At 36.7% G+C, this 27,111-nt stretch overlaps 1 long non-coding RNA gene and 1 pseudogene across 1 annotated transcript in view; one reads left to right on the top strand and one right to left on the bottom strand.

Moving 5' to 3' along the window:
- Positions 1-9,732: 9,732 nt before the first annotated feature.
- The window catches only part of LOC137208450 (uncharacterized), a 385,078-nt gene continuing 367,699 nt past the window's right edge, over positions 9,733-27,111 (bottom strand). Inside the window, exon 6 of the long non-coding RNA XR_010935640.1 lies at positions 9,733-11,090. This is a non-coding gene — a long non-coding RNA (uncharacterized lncRNA). The remainder of the gene's footprint in view (positions 11,091-27,111) is intronic.
- Positions 19,802-20,336, top strand: LOC137208449 (PEST proteolytic signal-containing nuclear protein pseudogene; annotated as a pseudogene).

Genomic DNA, 27,111 nt, shown 5'->3' with positions numbered 1-27,111 from the left:
TCATGTGCATCTTGGAATACCACCTACTTTTGATGGACGAAATAACGCCAATCTAGACTCCTTGTCCAGTCTCCAATTCATTTTACATTGTCAACAGTTTGTACATTCCAAAACTCCAATGTTATGAAGTCTCTTGTTTGCTCAGAAGACCTAACTCCCTTCTGCTGAGATATTTACAAACCACTTATCCTGACTCCCAAGGTCTTGATTTGCCTACATCTTAACTAGCAACTTTATTTCCCATAATGCACCTACTTTGGCTTAATTAATAAAGGTTACTTAACAATTTCCTTATCACACAGCTAAAAAATACTAAAACAATTCTCTTTAGGATGTGGAATGATGAAATTCAATCTTTCGGTTTGGATAATTTGGATAGTGTAAAACAAAGTTTTCTCGCATCTACATTCATTTTTTAATTAGGAGATATTGATGAATTATTGCTTGAGGATTGGGAATATAAGCAAGCACACATTCTGATTAGACTTTTCCTGGGAGCCAGAGCTGTACCATGACTGTTTTCCTCATCAGGCTGATCAACTCTTGGTGTTCAAGTTTAAAATGTGTAATAGTCTGGTGTGGCCTTGGGTGCCAGGGTCTGATTTGAAGATACAGTTTACTCTGTAGTGTGGAGAATGGAAACCATCACTGAAGAGCCCATTTTAGAATTCAGAGACACACCTGCTACCAGAGGAATTTTACATAGAGGCCTACTTAAGGGAAAACACATTGCTGATAATTTTTTTCTGTTGTGATTTTTGGCAAGGAATATTTCACATTTTTTGGAAGCACAGATCATCTGGTCAGGTGAATAATTTCCTCTCCAGTAAATCAATAGTGCCTTGTATGAAAACATAGAAGTCTCATCCATCCCTTTTAAATAAGAATGTTTTGAGATCCCCAAAGGCTGGAATTATGTTTCAGTCATCACTTTATTCCGCTTGCTAAGTGCCTTTCCTGGCACCAAGGAAATGTATTTTGAGTAAATGAATGTGTTCATGCATTGTCTGTCTGTAAAGGGGGCTTTGGATATCAATCTCTTGGAGATGAGTCTACGAGGATTGCTGCAAATTCCCTGGCACTAGAGAATTCTATGATGTAAAAAGAATTTCTGGCTCCTTAACAAAGCCCAGGTATTTATAGGACTAGATAAAATTGCTTCCAAGGCATGCTGGTGATGTACATGTGTTGCACATAAAGTATCTTATTTGAGACCCAAATGCTCACTACTATATCATGGAACAGTGCCCGGAAGTGTACTTCTGAGCAGAGGCAGACAATGTACACTGTGTTTACTTTGATCTGTGGTGTCAGTGAATCATTTTGTTTTGACCTCTCAGTGATTGATCTCAGCAGAGAAACAGATCTTTAAAGGAACGTCATAGACCTTAAATAGAATTTTTTATTTGTTTTTCTTGAGGGTAGGCTTGGGAATTCAGAAATGTGGAGGAAACAAGGGCAGATGGTTAGTGTTGAAAGTTCAAAGGAGTTTAAGGAAGAAATTAGTAGAACAGGGCAAAATAATGAAACAAGAGAAATTGCGTTCGGCCCATGTTCCAGAGCTTCTCTTTTTGTTTCCTATCAGACGCAATGGTGCCCTTTTAGTTCCCTTGGTATCCAGGGAACTAATTTTCCCTCTATTTTTCTATTAAATCTTGCTCTTGGGAAACAGCAAAATAGCTCTATGTTAGAGTAATGATAATCTACTTCCTCTCCAAAAATACTTTCATGTTAATGGGAGAGAAACTTTGGATTAAACAAGGAATAAATTGCTCCATATGGTTTTAGACAACAGTGAAGTAGGTGGAGGAGATATTTTAAGGTACATGAAAAGAGACTTACCCAGGCCCTCCTGAAATGATGTACCATAGACAACTCTAGCAGTAATGTTGCTCCCCCCTTAGAAACCAACAGCTGCCTTCCAGAATTGCCCTTGACTCCTAAGAGTTGGAAGCAATTCAAATTTGTTCATGGGATTTTCCCTAATCTGCACTGTGAAGACTGTCCAAAATAGTTGCTTTCTCTGAATTCAGATACTTCCATAACGTAGCAAAAGTTTAATAATTTTTACAGTATAAACTTGAAAAAATTATTTCCTTTTCTTTTGAATTTTATTTTATTTATATTTTTATACAGCAGGTTCTTATTAGTCATCCCTTTTATACACATCAGTGTATACATGTCAATCCCAATCTCCCAATTCATCACACTGCCACCCACACCCCCTGTCGCTTTCCCCCCTTGGTGTCCATATGTTTGTTCTCTACATCTCTGTCTCAATTTCTGCCCTGCAAACCGGTTCATATGTACCATTTTTCTGGGTTACACATATACATGTTAATATACGATATTTGTTTTTCTCTTTCTGACTTACTTCACTCTGTATGACACGCTCTAAATCCATGCACGTCTCTACAAATGACCCAATTTAGTTCCTTTTTATGGCTGAGTAATATTCCATTGTATATATGTACCACATCTTCTATATCCATTCATCTGTATATGGGCATTTAGGTTGCTTCCATGAACATTGTGCTGCAATGAACATTGGGGTGCATGTGTCTTTTTGAATTATGGTTTTCTCTGGGAATATGCCCAGTAGTGGGATTGCTGGGTCATATGGTAATTCTATTTTTAGTTTTTTAAGGAACCTCCATACTGTTCTCCATAGTGGCTGCATCAATTTACATTCCCACCAACAGTGCAAGAGGGTTCCCTTTTCTCCACACCCTCTCCAGCATTTGTTGTTTGTAGATTTTCTGATGATGCCCATTGTAACTGGTGTGAGGTGATACCTCACTGTAGTTTTGATTTGCATTTCTCTAATAATTAGTGAAGTTGAGCAGCTTTCCGTGTGCTTCTTGGCCATCTGTATGTCTTCTTTGGAGAAATGTCTATTTATGTCTTCTGCCCATTTTTGGATTGGGTTGTTTGTTTTTTTAATACTGAGCTGCATGAGCTGTTTATATATTTTGGAGATTAATCCTTTGCCCGTTGATTCGTTTGCAAATATTTTCTCCCATTCTAAGGGTTGTCTTTTTGTCTTGTTTATGGTTTCCTTTGCTGTGAAAAAGCTTTTAAGTTTCAGTAGGTCCCATTTGTTTACTTTTGTTTTTATTTCTATTACTCTAGGAGGTGGATCAAAAAAGATCTTGTTGTGATTTCTGTCAAAGAGTGTTCTTCCTATGTTTTCCTCTAAGAGTTTCATAGTGTCTGGTCTTACATTTAGGTCTCTAATCCATTTTGAGTTTATTCTTATGTATGGTGTTAGGGAGTGTTCTAATTTCATTATTTTACATGTAGCTGTCCAGTTTTCCCAGCACCACTTATTGAAGAGATTGTCTTTTCTCCATTGTATATCCTTGCCTCCCTTGTTGTAGATTAGTTGACCATAGGTATGTGGGTTTATCTCTGGGCTTCCTACCCTGCTCCATTGATCTATATTTCTGTTTTGTTTTTTTTTTTTTTGCCAGTACCATATTGTCTTGATTACTGTAGCTTTGTAGTATAGTCTGAAGTCCAGGAGTCTGACTCCTCCAGCTCTGCTTTTTGTCCGCAAGACTGCTGTGGCTATTCAGCATCTTTTGTGTCTCCATACAAATTTTAAGATTTTTTGTTCTAGTTCTGTAAAAAAATGCCATTGGTAGTTTGATAGGGATTGCATTGAATCTCTAGATTGCTTTGGTTAGTATAGTCATTTTCACAATATTGATTCATCCAAATCAAGAACATGGTATATCTCTCTATCTGTTGGTATCATCTTTAATTTCTTTCATCAGTGTCTTATAGTTTTCTGCATACAGGTTTTTGGTCTCCCTAGGTAGGTTTATTCCTAGGTATGTTTTTCTTTTTGTTGCAGTGGTAAATGGGAGTGTTTCCTTAATTTCTCTTTCAGATTTTTCATCATTAGTATGTAGGAATGCAAGAGATTTCTGTGCACTGATTTTGTATCCTGCAACTTTACCAAATTCATTGATTAGCTCTAGTAGATTTCTGGTGGCATCTTTAGGAGTCTCTATGTATAGTATCATGTCATCTGCAAACAGTGACAGCTTTACTTCTTCTTTTCCAATTTGTATTCCTTTTATTTCTTTTTCTTCTCTGATTGCCATGGCTAGGACTTCCAAAACTATGTTGAATAACAGTGGTGAGAGTGGACATCCTTGTCTTGTTCCTGATCTTAGAGGAAATGCTTTCAGTTTTTCACCATTGAGAATGAGTTTGCTGTGGGTTTGTCGTATATGGCCTTTATATATGTTGAGGTAGGTTCCCTCTATGCCCACTTTCTGGAGAGTTTTTATCATAAATGGGTGTTGAATTTTGTCAAAAGCTTTTTATGCATCTACTGAGATGATCATATGGTTTTTATTCTTCAATTTGTTGATATGGTGTATCACATTGATTGATTTGCATATACTGAAGAATCCTTGCATCCCTGGGATAAATCCCACTTTATCATGGTGCATGATCTTTTTAATATGTTGTTGGATTCTGTTTGCTAGTATTTTGTTGAGGAGTTTTGCATCTATATTCATCAGTGATATTGATCTGTAATTTTCTTTTTTTGTAGTATATTTGTCTGGTTTTGGCACCAGGGTGATGGTGGTCTCATAGAATGGGTTGGGAGTGTTCCTTCCTCTGCAAATTTTTGGAAGACCTTGAGAAGGATGGGTGTTAGCTCTTCTCTAAATGTTTGATAGAATTCACCTGTGAAGCCATCTGGTCCTGGACTTTTGTTTGTTGGAAAATTTTTAATCACAGTGTCAATTTCATTACTTGTGATTGGTCTGTTCATATTTTCTATTTCTTCCTGGTTCAGTCTTAGAAGGTTATACCTTTCTAAGAATTTGTCCATTTCTTCCAGGTTGTCCATTTTATTGGCATAGAGTTGCTTGTAGTAGAAGTCTTAGGATGCTTTGTATTTCTGTGGTGTCTGTTGTACCTTCTCCTTTTTCATTTCTAATTTTAGTGATTTGAGTCATCTCCCTCTTTTTCTTGATGAGTCTGGCTAATGGTTTATCAGTTTTGTTTACCTTCTCAAAGAACCAGCTTTTAGTTTTATTGATCTTTGCTATTGTTTCTTTCATTTATTTTTCATTTATTTCTGCTCTGATCTTTATGATACCTTTCCTTCTGCTAACTTTGGCTTCTGTTTGTTCTTTCTCTAGTTCCTCTAGGTGTAAAGTCAGATTGTTTATTTGAGATTTTTCTTGCTTCTTGAGGTAGGCTTTTATAGCTATAAAATTCCCTCTTAGAACTGCTTTTGCTGCATCCCAGAGGTTTTGGATTATCGTGTTTTCATTGTCATTTGTCTCTAGGTATTTTTTGATTTCCTTTTTGATTTCTTCAGTGATCTCTTGGATATTTAGTAACGTATTGTATAGCCTCCATGTGTTTGTGTTTTTTATGGTTTTTTTCCCTGTAATTCATTTCTAATCTCATAGCATTGTGGTCAGAAAAGATGCTTGATATGATTTCAATTTTCTTAAATTTACTGAGGCTTGATTTGTGACCCAAGATGTGATCTACCCGGGAGAATGTTCCATGCCCACTTGAGAAGAAAGTGTAATCTGCTGTTTCTGGATGGAATGTCCTATAAACATCAATTAAATCTATCTGGTCTATTGTGTGATTTAAAACTTGTGTGTCCTTATTAATTTTCTGCTTGGATGATCTGTCTATTGGTGTAAGTTAGGTGTTAAAGTTCCCCACTATTATTGTGTTACTGTCGATTTCCTCTTTTATAGCTGTTGGCAGTTGCCCTATGTATTGACGGGCTCCTATGTTGGGTGCATATATATTTATAATTGTTATATCTTCTTCTTGGATTGATCCCTTGATCATTATGTAGTGTCCTTCCTTGTCTCTTGTAACATTCTTTATTTTAAGGTCTACTTTAACTGATATGAGTATTTCTACTTCAGCTTTCTTTTGATTTCCATTTGCATGGAATACCTTTTTCCATCCCCTCACTTTCAGTCTGCATATGTCCCTCGGTCTGAAGTGGGTCTCTTGTAGACAGCATATATATGGGTCTTATTTTTTGTATCCATTCAGCAAGCCTGTGTCTTTTGGTTGGAGCATTTAATCCATTCACATTTAAGGTAATTATCGATATGTATGTTCCTATTACCATTTTCTTAATTGTTTTGGGTTTGTTTTTGTAGGTCCTGTTCTTCTCTTGTGTTTCCCACATAGAGAAGTTCCTTTAGCATTTGCTGTAGAGGGGTTTGGTTGTGCTGAATTTTCTTAGCTTTTCCTTGTCTGTAAAGCTTTTTATTTCTCCATTGAATCTGAATGAGTTCCTTGCCAGGTAGAGTAATCTTGTTTGTAAGTTCTTCCCTTTCATCACTTTAAGTATACCATGCCACTCCCTTCTGGCTTGTAGAGTTTCTGCTCAGAAATCAGCTTTAACCTTACGGGAGTTCCCTTGTATGTTATTTGTCATTTTTCCCTTGCTGCTTTCAATAATTTTTCTTTAATTTTTGCCAATTTGATTACTATGTGTCTCAGCGTGTTTCTCCTTGGGTTTATCCTGTATGGCACTCTCTGTGCTTCCTGGACTTTGGTGGCTATTTCCTTTCCCATGTTAGGGAAGTTCTTCACTATAATCTCTTCAAATATTTTCTCAGGTCCTTTCTCTCTCTCTTCTCCTTCTGGGACCCATATAATACAAATGTTGCTGCATTTAATGTTGTCCTAGAGGTCTCTTAGGCTGTCTTCATTTCTTTTCATTCTTTTTTCTTTATTCTGTTCTGCAGCAATGAATTCCACCATTCTCTCTTCCAGGTCACTTATCCGTTCTTCTGCCTCAGTTATTCTGCTATTGATTCCTTCTAGTGTAGTTTTCATTTCAGTTATTGTGTTGTTCATCTCTGTTTGTTTGTTCTTTAATTCTTGTAGGTCTTTGTTAAACATTTCTTGCGTCTTCTCGATCTTTGCCTCCATTCTTTTTCCGAGGTCCTGGATCATCTTCACTATCATTATTTTGAATTGTTTTTCTGGCAGATTGCCTATCTCCACTTCATTTAGTTTTTTATCTGAGGTTTAATCTTGTTCCTTCATCTGGTACATAGCCCTCTGACTTTACTTCTTGTTTTCCTGTGAATGTGGTTTTTGTTCTACAGATTGCAGGATTGTACTTCTTCTTGCTTCTGCTGCCTGCCCTCTCGTGGATGAGGCTATCTAAGAGGCTTGTGAAAGTTTCCTGATGGGAGGGACTGGTGGTAGGTAGATCTTGCTGTTGCTCTGGCGGGCAGAGCTCAGTAAAACTTTAATCTGCTTGACTGGTGATGGGTGGCCTGGGTTGCCTCCTGTTGGTTGTTTGGCCAGAGGTGACCGAACACTGGAGCCTACCCTGGCTCTTTGGTGGGGCTAATGGCAGACTCTAGGAGGGCTCATGCCAAGGAGTACTTCCCAGAACTTCTGCTGCCAGTGTCCTCATCCTCACGGTGAGAGAGAGCCACCCCCTGCCTCTGCAGAAGACCCTCCAACACTAGCAGGTAGGTCTGGTTCAGTCTCCTATGGAGTCACTGCTCCTTCTCCTGGGTCCCGATGTGCACACTACTTTGTGTGTGCCCTCCAAGAGTTGAGTCTCTGTTTCCGGCAGTCCTGTCGAAGTCCTGCAATCAAATCCCACTAGGCTTCAAAGTCTGATTCTCTAGGAATTCCTCCTCCCATTGCCAGACCCCCAGGTTCAGAAGCTTGACGTGGGGCTCAGAACCTTCATTCCAGTGGGTGGACTTCTGTGGTATAAGTGTTCTCCTGTTTGTGAGTCACCCACCCAGCAGTTATGGGATTTGATTTTATTGTGATTGTGCCTCTCCTACCGTCTCACTGTGGCTTCTCCTTTGTCTTTGGATGTGGGCTATCTTCTTTGGTGAGTTCCAGTGTCTTCCTGTCAGTGACTGTTCCGCAGTTAGTTGTGATTCTGGTGTTCTCGCAAGAGGGAGTGAGAGCACGTCCTTCTACTCCGCCATCTTGAACCAGTCTCCTGAAAAAATTATTTCTTGACCAATTCTATTGACTCTTCACTCTGAAGTTCCCCCACGCTTACTGTAGGTCCCGTGGTACTTTGTAGACATCACACTCTGTGAATCACTTCATGCTTAAATTATTCTCATTTTTTTTTAATTCTTTTTTTTTTATTCTCATTTTTTTTGTCACCTAATCTATTAAACTTTTGTGTCTTTTTTGGACAGGAGTGATATTATCGTCATCTCTGTATCCCCAGGGATGGTACAAACTAGCACAAAGGAGTTGCTCAAGAAATGTTTGAACAAGTGAATGAATGATCTCCTCTCACGTACAAGGTACTAACATGGGGGAAAAGGTTGTAAAAATAGCCAGTACTTCTTTAGTGCATATATAACTGCATCTTTGGACAAGCATGACACATCAAGGGATATACTTAACACAGCAATTTATTTTTATCTCCTGGAGACTTTTTTTTTAAATAATTAATTAATTAATTTTAACATCTTTATTGGGGTGTAATTGCTTTACAATAGTGTGTTAGTTTCTGCTTTATAACAAAGTGAATCAGCTATACATATACATATATCCCCATATCTCCTCCCTCTTGCATCTCCCTCCCACCCTCCGTATCCCACCGCTCTAGGTGGTCACAAAGCACCGAGCTGATCTCCCTGTGCTATGCAGCTGCTTCCCACTAGCTATCTGTTTTACATTTGGTAGTATATATAAGTGCATGACACTCTCTCACTTCATCCCAGCTTACCCTACCCCCTCCCCATGTCCTCGAGTCCATTCTCTACGTGTGCATCTTTATTCCTATCCTGCCCCTAGGTTCTTCATAAGCATTTTTTTTTCTTTTTTAGATTCCATATATATGTGTTAGCATACGGTATTTGTTTTTCTCTTGCTGACTTACTTCACTCTGTATGACAGACTCTAGGTCCATCCACCTAATTACAAATAACTCAGTTCCATTTCTTTTTATGCCTGAGTAATATTCCATTGTACATATGTGCCACATCTTCTTTATCCATTCATCAGTTGATGGACACTTAGGTTGCTTACATGTCCTGGCTATTGTAAATAGAGCTGCAATGAACATTGTGGTACATGACTCTTTTTGAATTATGGTTTTGTCAGGGTATATGCCCAGTAGTGGGATTGCTGGGTCATATGGTAGTTCTATTTGTAGTTTTTTAAGGACCCTCCATACTGTTCTCCATAGTGGCTCTATCAATTTACATTCCCACCAACAGTGCATGAGGCTTCCCTTTTCTCCACACCCTCTCCAGCATTTATTGTTTGTAGATTTTTTGATGATGGCTATCCTGACTGGTGTGAGGTGATACCTCATTACAGTTTTGATTTTCATTTCTCTAATGATTAGTGATGTTGAGCATTCTTTCTTGTGTTTGTTGGCAATCTGTATATCTTCTTTGGAGAAATGTCTATTTAGATCTTCTGCCCATTTTTGGATTGGGTTGTTTGTTTTTTTAATATTGAGCTTCATGAGCTGCTTGTAAATTTTGGAGATTAATCCTTTGTCAGTTGCTTCATTTGCATATATTTTGTCCCACTCTGAGGGTTTTCTTTTCATCTTGGTTATGGCTTTCTTTACCGTGCAAAGGCTTTTAAGTTTCATTAGGTCCCATTTGTTTATTTTTGTTTTTATTTCCATTTCTCTTATCTCCTGGAGACTTTTAAAAAATTCTCTCTGTTGAACTGTATCTTCCTCTGGTTCATTAAGTTATAGTTACTTGAAAAGAAGAGGAGATTCTTCAGTCAGTAAACAAAATGTTCATGCTTGCATTACAGTCATACTTTGAACCTTTTTTTTTCTTTCAATATGGAGCCTTCTTCTCAGGCCTGCTGTAGGGGGTCAAAGTGGGGGTTTGAGAAGACCTGGAGCTGTGTGGGCCAGGAGTCTCTTTGGAGGCCTGTGTGTGCAGCTGAAGGGTGTCTCAGTAAAGGTTTTGACATTTGGGAAAAGATGCTAAGGTCTCAAAAATTAATCCCAATCCTGTGCATTTATAAGGTATCTTATATTTTGAGGCTAAGAAAAGTTTTTATTCTCTACTAATTTTGATACTGGATAGTGGTTATTGAGGGTAAGCAATCAGTTTGCCATCTTGAGACTGTTTTGTGGAGCTACGTGTTTTATTATTGTTTTTATTATACTTTTTTATTATTATGTGTAGTGGTTTCCCTCACAGCCTTTGGAGTGGCAGGAACTGATAGAGGCAGATGGAGTTCAGGTCCAGCTGGAAAGAGCTGAAGCCTCTGTGGAGTTATCTCTGAGAAGCCAGTAGGCCCAGTGGAGGCCTTTTTACCTTTGCAGCACCCCTTCCTCAGGAAGAACTATAAAACACATAGTCAAATGGGAGAAGCTGCTCTGTCATGTTCTAAGGTCAGAACCGCCCTGAGGACCTCAAGCACCTGTCAGGCCTTTCCTGGGCCTTGAATCCACTTCACAGAGACATTAGGAACCTGGCTCTCCTGCCCCAGAGCTTTTGTCTTTGAGCCCAGTGGTGTTTTGTTCATACATCTGCCTTGTGGGGACTTTTTGCCAAGGGAATGTGGGAGTTTTGTATGCTGATTCCTTCTCCACGGAAGAGGCAGGACTAGGTGGGAAGCCTACTTGCTGCACTGTATAGAAAAGATGCCTGTCACAGATGCTGACCTCCAGTCTTTCAGTGCAACCCTGCTTTCATCGTCCCCTCTCTGGGTTAGTGAGGCAGTGACAATCTATAATTCATGCTAGAATAATTCAGTTACAAGTGAAAACCATTTCCTCTAAGTGTCTGGTTGTGGCACCTTTTAAGGAGCTTTTAAATTTGGTAGGTTGAGTAATAGTCACTTACCACAGCAACACAGCACACAACTTGGATGGAAGTCACAATGCTTTGGTTGTATCCTCACCAAGGAAACCCAAGTCTTCCAGACATACCTCTTTGGTCTTCATTACTTTCTCTTGTGGGGGCCAGCATCGCTCAAAAAGTTTCCTCTGGGTCTCTCCCTTTATCCATATTTCATGTGAGATTGACTTCTAGATCCACCAGTAACCAGTGGCAGGATCTTGAACTGTTGCCTGGTTATAGCCTCAGTTTCTTAATCTGTAAAATTTATGATAACAATATACCAATATCATAAGGTTGTTGCAAGGATTAAATGAGATCAAATACTCAATATACTAAACCAGTGCCTGGAATGGTAAATTATAAAGATTATGATTATGACTGTGATTAAGTTTAACTCTGTTCTGTTTCAAAGATATCCACTCGTAATTTAAGTACTACTTAAAACACAATCCCTGTTTTTCAAAAGCAAATACATATGAATAAGGTGCATCATTCATGTATGTATGAGTGTAAAGAATGAAAATATAGAAGCCAACCTGTCAATAGTGGCAATCTCTCTGTTGTAGAGCTACAGGTGTTCTTATTTACCTCATCTTGGCTGATTTAAATTTTCTAATTTTTCTAAAGGTAGCTATTAAAATAATTTCAGTAATAAGGTAAATGATATTTTTCTTTATTTTTAATTATTTAATTTTGTAGGTAGAGAGTTTCAGAGAGCAATTTCCCCAATCAAGGGTTCTAAATCTGGTCAGTGTTTTCTGTTACCTTGAGCACTGAAGAGGATTCCACGATGAGACACTAACTATGTCAACAGGTAATAAAAATACAGAGGGAGGGAAAAGACAGTGAACCCATTGTATACTATTGATGATATTCTATTCACTGTTGAAGAGATGTGGCTTTATTCCTAAACAGGAAACACTAGTAAGCAGCTACTAACTTCAGATCTGATCTGACTTCAGAGTTGGAATGAAGCCCTTTCATCTCCCCAGAGCTTCTCTCCCTCCAGATCTCTGAATCCTATAATTCGAGATCCTCTGCAGTTTGCAGGGTTTGATAGATTTATCAGCCTACAAGACAGGGGAAAAATCTTTCTTATTTTCACTATTATCTTTCTTAGCACAGTAACATGTATGTAGGAGGATTTGAATAAAATTTTTGGATAAAAGAAAAAACAAACTACTCTTCTATATATTTGTGCAAATGAGTTCATCAAGTTTCTTCCAGAAAGCAGATTTTGATGGAGGAGGGTTGGAAGGAAATTGAAGTCTACTTTGAGTATATGTGCCCATTACGGAAGGTGAGAATGGGAAGAAACTGCAAAGGAAAGACATGTGACTGAGGATGGAATAGGCTGTGCGGGGAGTGGGGAGGAGGTGTGGGGTGGACATCAAGCTACCTCAAAACTCAAACAAGCCCTGTCTAACTCTGCACGTGGCCAACTGTTTATTGTGGTTGTTTATTGGTGGCAAGCAATAGATTTGATTCTGTTAATTAAAGGGAATAAAGGGAGACTTGCTGGGAATGAAAGAGACTCATAGAAGCGAAGGAAAAACTGAAGAAGAGGGTTCAGCATCAGAGAGGTCAGGGGCCAGTATGATCCCCAAGATGGTGAAAACTAGTTGATAATCTCAACAGAGACATGCCTCTGGGATGAATTTGATCATTTTGTTTTGCCATCTTGGTGTATCTATTCAAGATTCAAAGTCCAGCAAGAGTGTGACTTTGGCCTAGTTTAGATCCTATGCCCATCCACTGCAGGGGGAAGACAGAGAGCTTGGTTAGTGCTTCTCCAGACAGTATGCAAGGGAGAAGGGTATACCCCTTACGCTAGCAAAATTTGAGTTTTTTTACTGAAAGGAAAGTAGTTATTCTGTGGCAAAACAACCAGTAATGATGACACCATTTTTTTCTCCTCAGCCACGTGCCTTGTAATAGCTTACACGTTTTCTCTTTTGAAAATGGGCATAGCAATACATGTCCCTCTGTAACTCCTGGTTTGGTTTGAGGTCAAGAAAGATAATGAGTTTTGCAGTGAGGTGTTATTTAGTAAGCAATAAAATGTCATTTAGTAAGCTATAAAGCAGAGATTACAGCCTGCAAAACAAATACGATAAAATAAGAATAATCTCCAGAGTTTAGGATCTGAAATAAGGTGAACATTTATCTATCCAATCTGGTAAATAAGAGAACAATCTCTAATGATCCAGTATTTATATTTTACTAGCTTTACCTGCCTAGCAGGTAAACAGATATGATAAATTCAGTCAGAATCTTAATTCATTGCTCAGAATGACTTGCTACTCATCCTGACCTGAGGCTGTGGCTATCATCTCTTTCTCTCTCTCTCTCTATTTTTTTTTTCTCTTAAATATGTTAGAGGACATTTATTATTTAATTGTCATCTTACAAGGGAGGAAATACCTATACAGTATTTCAAAAGAGTTGCTAACATTGTAGAAACTATGTTCCTAAGCCTCTTTTCTATCATTGAAGAGGACCGTGAGGATTGAATGTCTACCCTGATATCTTTCAAAGGAGCTCCCTCAGAAGGAGTGATTCAAATGTGGAAGAACTGACATTTTCTAGGTTGCTCTGAGATGTTTTTTTAAGGAAGAGAATCCTGAATGGAGGGCCTCTGAAAGGTCACAGTTGAACTCAGGGATCAGGAGACAGAGGCTCTGTAATCTTCATAAAATTTATCCTGTTTTTTATAGCAAGGTGTGGTGTTTGGCTCTTTTAAAGAAATAAAAAAATAATCACTTTATTGATTATCTTCTATAACTTGCTTTGTACTCCCAACAATAAGCCTCTGAGATTTTTTTTCATGTCAGTACCTTATTTTTTAATATATTAAATAGCATTTCATATTTGGAAATGCCATAATTTGTTTCATGATTCTAGTTTTGATGGACAATTTGTTTCAGAGTTTTTATTATTATAAATAATCATGAGATGATTTTTCATCTATGCACCTCCTTGTGCACATGCATAAATACCTCTAGGGGTAAATGTGTGTAAAACACACATGCACACACACACACGTAGAGTCCTTAATCAATTTCAAATTTTTGTTTATGAATGGATAATCAAAACTTTCAACACTTCCTGAGCTGTTCATCTTTTCTCCACTGAATTGAAGTTCAATTGTATACTAAAATAATAAAAGTAGCTGTACATTTCCACATTCATCTAAACTGTCTAGCCTGTTCAATAGCTCTATTTAACTTTATTCAAATATTTTATTTGCATTATTATAATTTATCATATCATAATTTGAAAGTTATCTTGGCTATTTTTGTACATGTACACTTCTATGAGAAGTGTTGAGAATTTGATTGGAATTGAATTTTCAGATAAATTTGGGAAGAACTGCCATGTTTCTAATACTGTCTTTACATTCAAAAATATTTCCATTAAAAAAAAATTTCCATTTATTCAATCTTCCTTTACATCCTTCATTATATATTATAGTGATTGTAATTCAGTCCACATGTTCATTGTTAATACAGAAATGCAATTAATTTTTGTGTGTTGATTTTGTACCTGTCAATTTGCTGAACTCACTTATTAATTCTATGAACTTTTTTATAGATTCCTTGGGATTTTTCTACATAGGTATTCATTTCATCTGCAAGTAGAGACAATTTTATTTTTCCCCTTCTTATCTGTATGCCTTTTATTTTTTTTTTTGCCTTGTTGTAGTGGCTAGCACATCCAATATTATGTTGAATAAGAGTGGTGATAGAAGTCCTTGCCATATTCTCAGTCTTACAGAGAAAATATTGTCTCTTACAGTTATTTTTGTTAACTGTAGTTTTTTTTCAGATGCTTTTTATCAAGTTGAGGAAGTCCTCTATTATTTCTCATTTGCTGAAAGTTTTTATTGTGAAAGTTTTTATTTATTTAATGGGTATTGAATTTTGTTAAGATTTATTTTTCTGCATCAATTGATATGATGATATGGTTTTTCTCTTTTAATCTGTTGATTTGATGAAGTACATTGATTGGTTTTGAAAGGTTTAATCAGCTTCATGTACATGAAATAAATCCCACTTGGTCATGGTGCATAACTCCTTTTTCTATATTATTGGATTAAATTTGCTAATATTTTATTTAGAAATTTTGTGTCTATATTCATGAGAAATAGTGGTGTGTGTGTGTTTGTTTCATATTAGCTTCTCGGCGTTAAATAAGTGGAATGGGGAGGGCTTCTCTGAAGAACTGAGTTTGAAGCTAAGACCCCAATAATGAAAAAGGCTGACTTGGAGAAAATTTGAGGAAGATCAATCTAGACAGAGGGAGCAGCAAGGGCAAAGGGTGTGGGGACAGGAATGAATCTGGAGTCTTTGAAGAAAAGAGGGAAGGTCATTGTGATTGGAATACAGTTATGGGGTGGAGGGGGGGATGATACAATATAAAAGTCAAAGAGGCAGGAACAGGACAACTCAAGTTGGGTCTTGCAGGATAGCTAGCTAGCTTACTTGCTTTCTTCCTCTCTTCTTTTTTAATTAAAAATGCAAAATGAAGACCTTAGAGAGTGTAAGAAGATGAATGAAATGATCTGATATACTTTTTTAAAAGCTGCCTCAGGCTTATAAGAATAACTGGATTGGTATAGAGTGAAAGAGAGAAAGCAAGCAGGAAAACAAGTTGGAGGTTGCTGTAGTGGTTAGAAAGGGTATGGTAGAGTAAGTGTTGTCGTTTTCATTTTAGAGTTGAGTAAGAAGCATAATTAGTTCCGAGATCTTAGTTTCCAAATACCACGCTCTACCAAATGAAATCAGGTCTCCTTGGAGAAATGTTCAAACTTTACAAGTACAAGGTGAACTTGGAATATCTTGTGGTAGATACTAAGAACATACTAAAAATATGATGGAGACATATCAGAAAGATGCCATCTTGAAATGGTTCACATTGGCCAAATATAGTATAATTAGAGCATCAAAACAAATAATGACATTATCACAATACACAACACTGAATAAAATAGGAATACACAAGTCCATTGTAAATATAATAAAATAATAAGTAAACAAATATGGGAAAAGGAAATATCTTTAGTGTAGAATGCCAATCAATAAGCAACATATGCCTGAGAAGCTTAATACCCATTCATTCATTCATCGACAGCAAATTTTTTGTGTGTAACCAGTGGATAACTCCAGGTAACAAAGCTCTTACAGAACTAATTTTCTCACTGTTACGAAGTGTTAGCAGGAAAATTGTATAACAATAAATTTCAGCTTTTATTTTCTCTTTCCACTTTTTCTTGATGGTAGTCGGGGGAGGGGGGAGAGATTCATTCTGTAGGAAGTGATTTTTTCCACACAAAAGTTTTCAATCATTAAAGTTTTCTAATAATAAATTGCAATACATCACAGTGATTATCAGCTGATAATTTTCTTAAAAAATAGCATCTATTTGGATCAATCCCTTTATAACCTTGTTTCCCTTTCCAAATGAGTTAATTATCAATATAAAATTGTTTCTAACTGAGCAGACATTAGGATTCCAATACTGAATTTATTAAAAAAATCAATATAATCTAATTTTGCTTGATGTACGTCTGTAATTTTAATGCTTATAAGAAACAACTTGTTATGTCAAGGCAGAAGCTGATGAGGCAAATATTTTGTAATAAGTTTTTATTATTATGGATTATTTTGTATTATAATGTAACTATTTCATTATATCTTGGCATATACATAAAATTAATTTTCTTAGCAATTTCTCAAGAATGACGGTGCTGGTACTGTAAGGGTTTCTAGTGAGTCATTTACTATAATTGTTCTAGTAACTACTTTATAAATGTTTATTTTCAAAGACTTCCCCACTTAACAAGTAATACCATATATGTTCTACCCAGGCAAAGGGAGGTGGTAATAATGATACACTGACACACAAAACAATTCCTTCTAATTTAAGGTTTCTCTTTCAATGATTATACTAGGTGCATTAGAAATATTATTTATTGGAAGCACATTAGTAAGGCATGTCATTTATAACTGCAGTTGCATTTTAATTGAGTTCTGCAGGATTCCAGAAGTGAAGTAGCTTGCTAAACCATGTCACTTATCGTCTCTATTTCACCACTGACTTTCCCACTTTTTACTAATAAACCTTTCCCATATTTTGCATTTAGGGAAAATTATTTGCAAAATTTCTCCAACTATTTAGAATCTTTATTATATCACTTCATTATTTTCTACATTGTAGAACCTGTTCTTCTAATGCCATCATATGGGAAAGATATTTTAGAAGGGCTAAATGACAAGCTTACTGTGTTCCTTCTTTTCTCTTCTTTGTTTTCACTGTTCTGTACTGCTAGCAAAATAAAGAAGTTGATAAATCAGACAGTGTGGGCAAAGATTTATTGAAATAACTTATTTATTAATAAGCTAGACCGGGTACCCAGCTGCTTATTACTGTATTAAAATACATTTTCTACCACAAGGGCAAATCTTCATTGCAAATAAGATTGAAGTATTTTTGAGAGTACATGAAAATAGTGCTATAATAACAATTTTCAAATGTGTTAGATTATTTACATAAAGAAATTGTGAGAATTCAGATTTAAGAGACAGAGGTTCAATAGATCTGAGACCTTCATTTTGTGTGTAGGTATTGGACTAAATGGTCTCTTGGCCTCCTTAAACTCAAACGTCCTATGAATATTGGCATTTCTAATTTTGAAATTTATGTTTCTTATTAAATTTTCAAATCATTCTGCTTAAGCTTGGGAACAATTATCTACTTGATGATTGCAATTTGATAAAGTCAATTCAAAATAGCAAACTTTATGGCAAACCTATTATGAGCAAGGAATAATAAAGAAATGTCCTTATGAATCAGGTCAATGATATTATTGCATCAGAATTACTGGACCTGGACAAGATCTTAGGGAGTATGACATATAGAAAACCTTGCTGGTCTTATGGGGCTGACCTGTGTTCTCTCATGCGGTGGTCTCTATAGTTCAGAATTGGACTTTTCTGTCTTTTGAACCAGCAACCAACTCTCTCATATTTGGGATTGAAACAGCAGGCACTACGTCAAACACTAGGAATCTAACTTAAAAAAAAAAACTGTCCATTTAAAAGTAAAAGGAAATCAAAAAAGGCTTGTTCACCTGAGGCGGTTACTGTTGAATCTACCAGGTAGTGTCCTGAACCTAGTCTTGACATGGAATGAAAAAAATTCAGATTATGCCACAGTTCTTTATGTATGTGTGTCCTTTAAGTGTGAACAGACTTCAGGGCAAAGATCAGGCTAGTAGTAACTCAGGGGATCAAATAGTGCCCACAAACACAGCACTGTGTATCTGTTCCTAATTTTCAGTGAAATGTAGTTTGAAAGTATGGTGGGGAGGAAGAAAGGAGGTTATTTCTCCCCTTTTCTCCAATCACTCCTGCAGATTACTCACCCCCCAGCACTGGCCTCCTCAGTCAGAGGTCCCCCAGCTTGACTTTCATTTCCTTCCCCCCTTCTTTCTGCAAGACCCAGCTCTACCGCTTTAACTTAGAACTTGGGTTCATCTTTGTGATAAAAAAATCAGTAAATCTGAAGTCTGTTTTTCTTTTTACGTGCTAACTGATCTTTGGGTCTTTAGAAACCCACAGATTTATGATTGCCAAGATGTACAGAATATAAAAGGCCAATCATAAATGTGGGAAGACATAGAGAGAGAAGCTTTATTTCCTCATTTTTATATTTTTGTACATAAAATGTACAATACACTGTGGGTGTTTAGTTCAGAGATGACTTGGTTGGGGAAAAACTATGAGACTTTCTTCTGTTCCACAGAGTGGAAGAGAGAAGAGGGAGGAAAGAAACACTGGCCAGAAACAAGAATTTTCACAGAAGAATAATGATGAGGGCGGAAAAGGCCGCATCTCCTGATGCTCCTTGCTTAACACCCTTGGGAGGACCTGTCTCTAACATTCAGCCACTACCTATCAACTAGTCTCAAGGAACATCTCTCCTAGAACAACATACATGGTTTGGAGTAAGGGAAAATATCAGAAGCTAGAAGGGGCTGCAGTTGCTGACCTTGCCATAGTAATAAGACAATTGAAAGGATGTTCCAGTAAGAATCTCGTTAATAGGCCAGGTTCTACAGAGCAACGTTTTGCAGTCAATAATTTACCTCCAGGAAATTAATTAACAGCTGTCCTGATATTTAAATGTTTTATAAAATACTCAGGAGAATTTCAGAAAGTCACAATTAAGGAAAATGTGTTTTTCTTCAAGGGTATATTCTATCCTTGTTACCAAAGGCCTAAATTCAATATTTAACACCCTACTTTCAGAGTTGATTTGTATTAAAAAAGGAAATGTAGAAAGCTCTATTTCTCAAAAAAACAAATTTGATTGTACACAACTACTGCTCTCTGCATGCACTTGGGACAACATATACATTGTCTTGTCATTCAGGCAGATTTATGAGATCCACTTCTCCTTTATTCATACAAAAAGGCTGGCTAAGGAAATTGGTTTGAAATCCAATAAATCTGAGTCAAATCCTTAGTTGGCTACTTGTTAGTTGAGTGATTTCAGGCCATCTACTTAGCTATTTTGGGCCTCATTTGCAGATGGGAATTCCATTTCCATGTATAGATGGGAGTAATGAGAGTACTAATCTCATAGAGTTGTAAGAATTAAATAAAACAGTAAGTTTTAAATAAATGTTAGTTATCATTATTATTAATAGTTTGGGTCAGTACCCGTTATTGTTTTGGAGGTAAGATTCAAAATCAGGTAGTCTGGCTTGATAGCTTGGTCTCATAACCACTGCATTATTCTCTATATAAGACATGAGGAACGTTTGGAGAAGGAGAATGGCCAAGATGAAAGAGGAAGATGCTTTTGCTCATTGAAGTATCAAAGATCATCTTAGAGACAGAAACATTTAGCTTCGTAAAATTTCTATTAAAACGCTAAAAATTTGGAAGCCGCAGGGGGAAAATGGTGGACGGGAAGGCTGGAGAGGAGAAGCCTGAGAAGCTGCAGCAGACTGGAGCCGCCGGAGGACCTGAAGAAGGAGCAGAAAAACCCGTGAAAACTAAGACTGTTTCTTCCAGTAATGGAGGGGGAAATTCCAGTCGCAGCGCTGAGAAGCGATCCGCTGAAGAAGCTGCAGACCTCCCAACAAAGCCTCCAAAGATCTCCAAGTTTGGATTTGCCACAGGTAGTCAGACAACAAAGAAAGCCTCAGCCATATCCATCAAACTTGTCTCAAGTAAGCCTAAAGAAACCGTTCCAACTCTTGCTCCAAAAGCCCTTTCAGCAGTAGCAGCTTTTAAGGAAGATGAGGATAGTGAACCAGAGTAAATGCCTCCAGAAGCAAAGATGAGGATGAAGACTACTGGAAGGGATACACCAACATCAGCAGGACCAAATTCCTTCAATAAAGGAAAACATGGGTTTTCTGATAACCAGAAGCTATGGAAGTGAAATATAAAATTTCATCTTGGAAATGTTCATGACCAAGACAATTAAATGATGTGTTTGGAAACTGGGGTGTGGAGTGGGTGTAAAGTTAAAAGGAACAGCTTCCTCTTTTTTAAAGAATGGTATAAGACTATTTTTGAAGCCACCGTTTTTTCTTTTCTTTTCTTTTTTTTAAAGATTGAGTGGTACACTAATAAATGAGAATTTGAAATTAGAGGTAATTTATGTTTTATATACAGATTTCAAGACATTTACTAATTTTGTAGTTTCATGTGATTACTTTCCAAAGCTTATAGATAATAAAAAAATCAGAAATGAATGGTACCTTTCTAAGAATTGCATATTTTACTACATGCAACTGTTAACACATTAAGAGGGAAGCAAAAAGTTGTCTATATAAACTGTAGGCAATTACTCTCTAGCTTAACTCCCTTATTTACCTAAACTGTCTGGCTCCCAGGAACAGCCTTATAGAGAAGGGAGTATCGTATTGGGAGAAAAATGTTACTGGACTATTAACTGAGAAAGTAAATTAGATAAAATTAAAATACAGCTTTTTTTTTCCCCCTAATGGGCATTTTTTGTTTCAAATCATCATAAGCTAATTATTGCATTGCTATCAGTGGATACAGATGCTTAGCTCTTTAAAAACAACATTTAAAATTTTTATGTAAACTGTTGAGTATTTAAAATAGCCCACTTCACTTGAGAGGGTCTTGGCTACCTTCATTACTCTTCAAAGAACAACCATTTGCTGCCAAAGTAAACCAATATTTTGAATGTGCTTCTCTTGATTTTTGTTATTAGCTAGTTCCTGTAAGCATTTCCACGAGATCTGGAGGCAAATCATAAGGAAGCTGTTTTTTTTAAAATAACAAACCACCACCAAAAGTTTAAATGGACATGATAGTTAAATATTTGGCTGTTCTTATTTTTTAAAGGGTATAAACACACACACACACACAAAGGCAACACTGTATGAGGATGGAAAATAAGAAAGATGCACTTTCTGTAACTTTATAAAAGTATTTATGTTACTAACTTGTGAAATCCAATTTGATTTGCACTTATTATAGGAATTCTTATTTAGCACAGTAATATGGTTTATTTTAACTGTATACATATTAACCAGTGAACTCTCAAAAGCACATTTTAGATACTGAAAATAAAAGGAAAGAAAATGCATCTTTAAACATATTTTATGGAATCTTTGACTACATATAGTTTGTTAATCTATGTGTTGTAGGATTGTGTTTATTTTGTATTTTTGTCTCGTATATGAATTCTTTTTTAACGTGACAGTTAAAGACATCTTTAAAAGCATAGTCACACATAAAAGAAACATATAGTATAATGATTACCTTGAAAACTCCTACAATGTTAGGTTTGGGGGCAGCTTCAGACTGATTGGTGGTACCTACTCGCTGAACTCTTTTAATAGGTAATAATTCCAGAGAAGCAGCCTGTATATATTCCTAATACTTTGTTCACTTGCATTTGAGTTTGGAGTAAGCCCCAAGTAAAACAATGGAAATGCATATAGAACTATTAGTTCTTACTTACATGATTTAATTATATCAAGATACATGAATTTAACTTGCTTTAACATAGGCAAACTTTCCATTTTTGTTTATTTTAGGGTTTATGTTGAAAAAACTTCCCTCTTCTACATTTTCTTTTCTTGACTCAAATGAAATATTAACTTAAGGTCAAGATGGGAGAAACGACTGAGATGAATGTCTTTACTAAAATACCAATAAATTTGTCAAATTCTAAATAAATAAAATAAAATAAAACAAACATTAAAAACATGCTTAAAAGTTTACTTGTAAAGAATGTGAGTCAGCCTTCAGATAGACTGGTCGGCCCAGTTGAATATATTATAATTTAAAGAAAAAAATTCAAAAGTTGCTAATGTCACCAATTAATCTGTTTATAATAGAAAACAGTGACAACCACATGAGAATCACATTCACAAAGGTCATATCAAATCTGTGTAGACATCAGCAAAGCCAGAATCAGGGCTTGTTTTTGTGGAAGTCCCAGTATATGGGACATATTTAAGGTTCTGTTACTTTAGAACCAAAAATAGAGCCACCCTGTATTTGTTGGGTTTTTTTGACATTGTAATTGCTTTTTTTTTTTTCTTTTTCTTTTATCTTTTTCAGTACGCGGGCCTCTCACTGTTGTGGCCTCTCCCGTTGCGGAGCACAGGCTCCGGACACGCAGGCTCAGCAGCCATGGCTCATGGGCCTAGCCGCTTCGCGGCATGTGGGATCTTCCTGGACCGGAGCACGAATCCGTGTCCCCCGCATCGGCAGGCGTACTCTCAACCACTGCGCCACCAGGGAAGCCCTGTAATTGCTTTTTTTTTTTATTACTCTCTTGCTATTTGTTTTATATCAAGATGAAAATACATTTTTCTTCTATTTCTTTTTAATTTATTAAAAATAAAATGATAAAATAATAAAAATTAGATATTAAAAAATATTTATTTATGTAGCACTGGTAGATGTCATACTTTGTGATATTCAAAGCGGGCCAAATTATTAGGTTTTTCTTTTTCTACAGATTCTATACTGCCTTGGAATTATAAAGTATGTGAAAGCAAGGCGATTTAGTGTGGTTTTAAATTTAATTTTTAAATTCTCAGCACCCAGTATGTCATATAGCTCTGCAGTAGTTTTGTAATTATTTACGCAATTGCTCATTATTTTAAAAAACAACTTATACGGTTTGTAAATATTCAGCATTTCTATTCTGTATTCATGGTATTTGTGCTCATGCCAAATCATCTTATTTTAATATATACATTTAGTTATTTCTGATTTGATTGTTTATTCCAAGAGCACATTAAAAAGATTATTGATTTGGAGTGATGGACTTCAGTGACTCTCACCTTTCACTTCTCATTGTTTACAGTTGGGAATGTAAATCATCTATAATTTCTTACATTAGTCTGTACTTCACTAGAAGAAGTTGTCTTAGGAAGAAGTCTCTGATTTTGGATTCACACTGCTGAGCATGGTTTGTTCATAGTTATATGTCAATTCTAAATCAGGGTCAACCACAGCACAAAACTGAAATTGCTGCTTACAGCTAAGAGAGTTGCAATAATTACTGCTGGTTGTCTTTGGTGCCCAAAGCTATAATTATTAAGAGAAAATGATGTGGTTTTATTAGAGGTAACATTTTATAACACTAATATTCTTGTTTCAGGGCAGTAAATAAAATGTCTTTAAGCCTATTTGTGAGTAGAAGTTTCAAACCAAATTAATGACAGACTATACATGGGCTGTCCCAGGGAATTTACTCTTGCCATAGAGGAAGGACCAGAGATAACTTTTTGAAAAAAGAGGTACATTGTATTCTTCTCCTAAAAGGACATTGGAGACTACTCTGACCTGAAATGATGTCTCTTGTACAAGAGGATCTCAGCTCAGCTTAATAGACCAAGCTACAAGCAAGCAGTTATTACTCCCATCTCAAACTTGCTATTTTAGTTCTCCTCCTACAAAATAACATATCTCAGTCTGTCTCTTTGGTAGTTGGACTAAATGACTTACAGACATGAGTGCAACAAAACTAGCACAACTAATGCTCAGCCATTTAGCTTTTTCCTCAAACTCACCCACATAAAAGAGAGAACATTAGGCAGACTGGATTTTCTACTCCTGTTCTCATTTCTCCTCTCAACATAGTGCACAGGCGCTGTGAGAAAAGATGAATGATAAAAAGAAAAATGACGAGAGGACATTGACCTCTATAAATTAAAAAATTATTTCTATCAATGTCTGAAAATACAGAGAGAAGGAGCTCAGAGGGACATATAAACAATTAACAACTGCCCAGAGCCCTGATACTACTCTGTCCTGAAGCTAAGTCAGTATCTGCCTCCACCCAGTCACAGTATTATATCAGAATTACATATGGTGTATTTAAGCCACTGTGAACTTATCTGGACACTGAGAGAGACAAAATGCACTAGACAATTAAGATGATGTTATTCAGGCTTTTGCAATGTGGAGAATGCTCATTAATGAGGAACACCTCAAAGAAAAGGAAAGGAAGGTTTTATAGAGGGAGGTAAACAAGGGATTCATCCATGAAGCTTATGGGAGTCCTGAGGAATGGAGGGGATGATATTTTCTTGGAACATGCAAGACGGGGTGGCCCTTTGAGGTTGGCTGCTTCACAGAACACAAAAGATGGAGGCATTTTGGAAGACAAAAGGGTGAGAGGATTTCATAACTATCACTGTTTTCTGGGAGCACAAGGCTCAGGTAAAATTCAACATTGTCAGGACCATGTATTCTTCAGATTATTTCATTATGAAGAATCTTATAATGGGGATGTTCACCTCTTTGGAAAAAACAGTTTTAAGAAAACAGCTTTATGGAAGTAGAAATTACATACAACAAACTGCACGTATTTAAAGTGTACAATTTGATTAGTTCAACATGTGAAGCCATCACCAGGTTCAGGATAATGAACATATTCATTACTTCTAAGACTTTCTTCATGGCACCCATTTTCAATTCCTCCCTCCTACCCATATTTACTAGACACTGATTAAATGCCAGATATTTTTCATATACTCATGTTTACTGAGCCTGGAAGGAGTGATATCCACTTATAAATCTTTCCTTATTCTTCACATTCAAGTCTCACATCAGCAGAATGCAGTGTTTAATATCTTCACTCAGGAGTCAGAGCTACATTTGAATACTAGCTCTGCCCTTTATAAGGTAGTGACATTAGGCACGTCACTTAACCTGAGTCTTTGTAAAGTGAGGATATATTAGAAGTGGAGTCATAGGGTTCATAAGAGGATTAAGCTATATAGTTAGTACATTTAAAGTGCTAAACTCAGTGTACAATATAAAGAAGTAGTAGGTAGCTATTTGTATAAGTATTATACTTCTTCTCTCCTGGTTAATATGCTACCCAAAGCCATACCTCTGAGTAAGTAGAGCAATAGTGCATGGCAAAATTTCACTAATTCAGATTAATGGGAATGTTTAAACTGAATTAATAAAAAAAAGAACAATGTATGGATTATTTTAAAAGAAGTATACATTTGTAACTTTTGAATTCAGGCATTATCTGGAGCTCTGCTAACAACATATTGAATAGAGTCTTTGTTCTAAAAGTATAAAAGAATAGTCATTAATTAGCATATCAAAGCACCAATTAAATGGTAATACTTATTCCTTACTGGGGACTCTGAATAGAGCAGCTCCCCAGAAAGAGATAATCCTTCACTTAAATAAATTAGAAACAGGAGTGGGCAGGATCAAGATGGTGGAGTAGGAAGACTGAGCTCACCTCCTCCCACAGGCAAAACAAAATTACAACTACTTGCAAAGCAACTATCTATGAGAACAACCTGAAGACATAAAAGATTTTCTACAACTAAAGATAGAGAAGGAGCCACAGTGAGATGATAGGAGGGGTGGAGATATGTTCTAGTCATGACTCACACCACCAGGTTTGTGACCCATTAAAGAGAGGGATCACACAACCACAGAGGTTCTCCCCAAAGAGTGAGACATCCAAGCTCCATACCGAGCTCCCAAGCCTGGGGGTCCTGCACCAGGAAGGACCAGAATGTCTCGCTTTGTAAACCACTGGGCCTTACCTTCAGAGACAGCCAGAGAGCTATAAGAAATAGGGACTCTGCTTTTTAAGAGTGTGCCCCAAATCTCACATACTCTGAGTCCTAGCACAGAGGCAGTAGTTTGAAAGGCTCCTGGGTCACTTTCTGATCTCAGATAGATTCCCAGAGAGGCAAGTGTCAGCTAGAACTCCCCATGGGGACAGAGACCCTGGTGGTAGCCATTTTTAGGATCTTGTTCTACCACCATAATACTGGCACTGGACAGCACCATCTTGGAATCCTTCCTCTGTCCTATTAGCACCAGGGGCTTATCCTGCCCACTAGTAAGCCTGCAGCAGAAGCACTCTGCTGGGCCACATAACCAGTCATTTGGGGAGACTGCCTTACCCACCAGCTGGCTCATAACACTTGCACACTGCCAGGCATCATAACCAGTTGCACCAAGAGCCTGCCCTGCCCACCAGTGCACCTGCAGCAATCTCACAAGGCAGGGCCATGCAGCCAGCTGGGGTGGAACCAGCCCCAATTATCAGTGTGCCCACAGTAGCTGGTCTTGTCACAATAATCATGAGGTTAACAACCACAAAAACTAGAGGAAATAATCTGCAGAAAAATACCAAGGAATAAATAAATTTAAAATGTTTTAAGGAATAAAAATGAATAGACAAATATAAAGAAAGAAGAAGACACTATAAAAAAGATGAAGAAAAAAGAACAAGAAAGAAAAAAAAAGAAGAGAAAGAAATGAGGAAAAGGGAAATTAAAGTAAATTCTTTTGGAATTCTAGAAATAAAAATAAATCATTGAAATAAAAAAAAAAAATCCTGAGCAATTTTACATAACCCATACACAAGAACACTCCGAAAACTGGAGAAAAGCCAGGGAAATAAAAATGTTCTTAGATGAACAACTGAGAGGATTCACTGTCAGGAAACCTGCCCTGCAAGAAATGTTAAAAGAAGTTCTTCAGAAAGAAGTAAAATGTTATAAGTCAGAAAATTAGATCTCTATAAAGAAAGGGAGAACATCAGAGAAGGAATAAATAAAAGTAAAGTATCATCTTTTATATTTTGTAATTGATATAAAAGATAACTGTTTAAAGTAATAACAGTAACAATATATTGGATGATTGTAGCCTATGGATAAGTGAAATAAATGATATCAATGATATAAGAGAAAGGAGAGAGGAATAGGAAATACTCT

The sequence above is a fragment of the Pseudorca crassidens genome, chromosome 16 (assembly GCF_039906515.1).
Source record: "Pseudorca crassidens isolate mPseCra1 chromosome 16, mPseCra1.hap1, whole genome shotgun sequence".
NCBI lineage: Eukaryota > Metazoa > Chordata > Mammalia > Artiodactyla > Delphinidae > Pseudorca > Pseudorca crassidens.
Note: the sequence above shows the minus strand (reverse complement) of the source record. Positions and strands in the feature narration are given on the sequence as shown.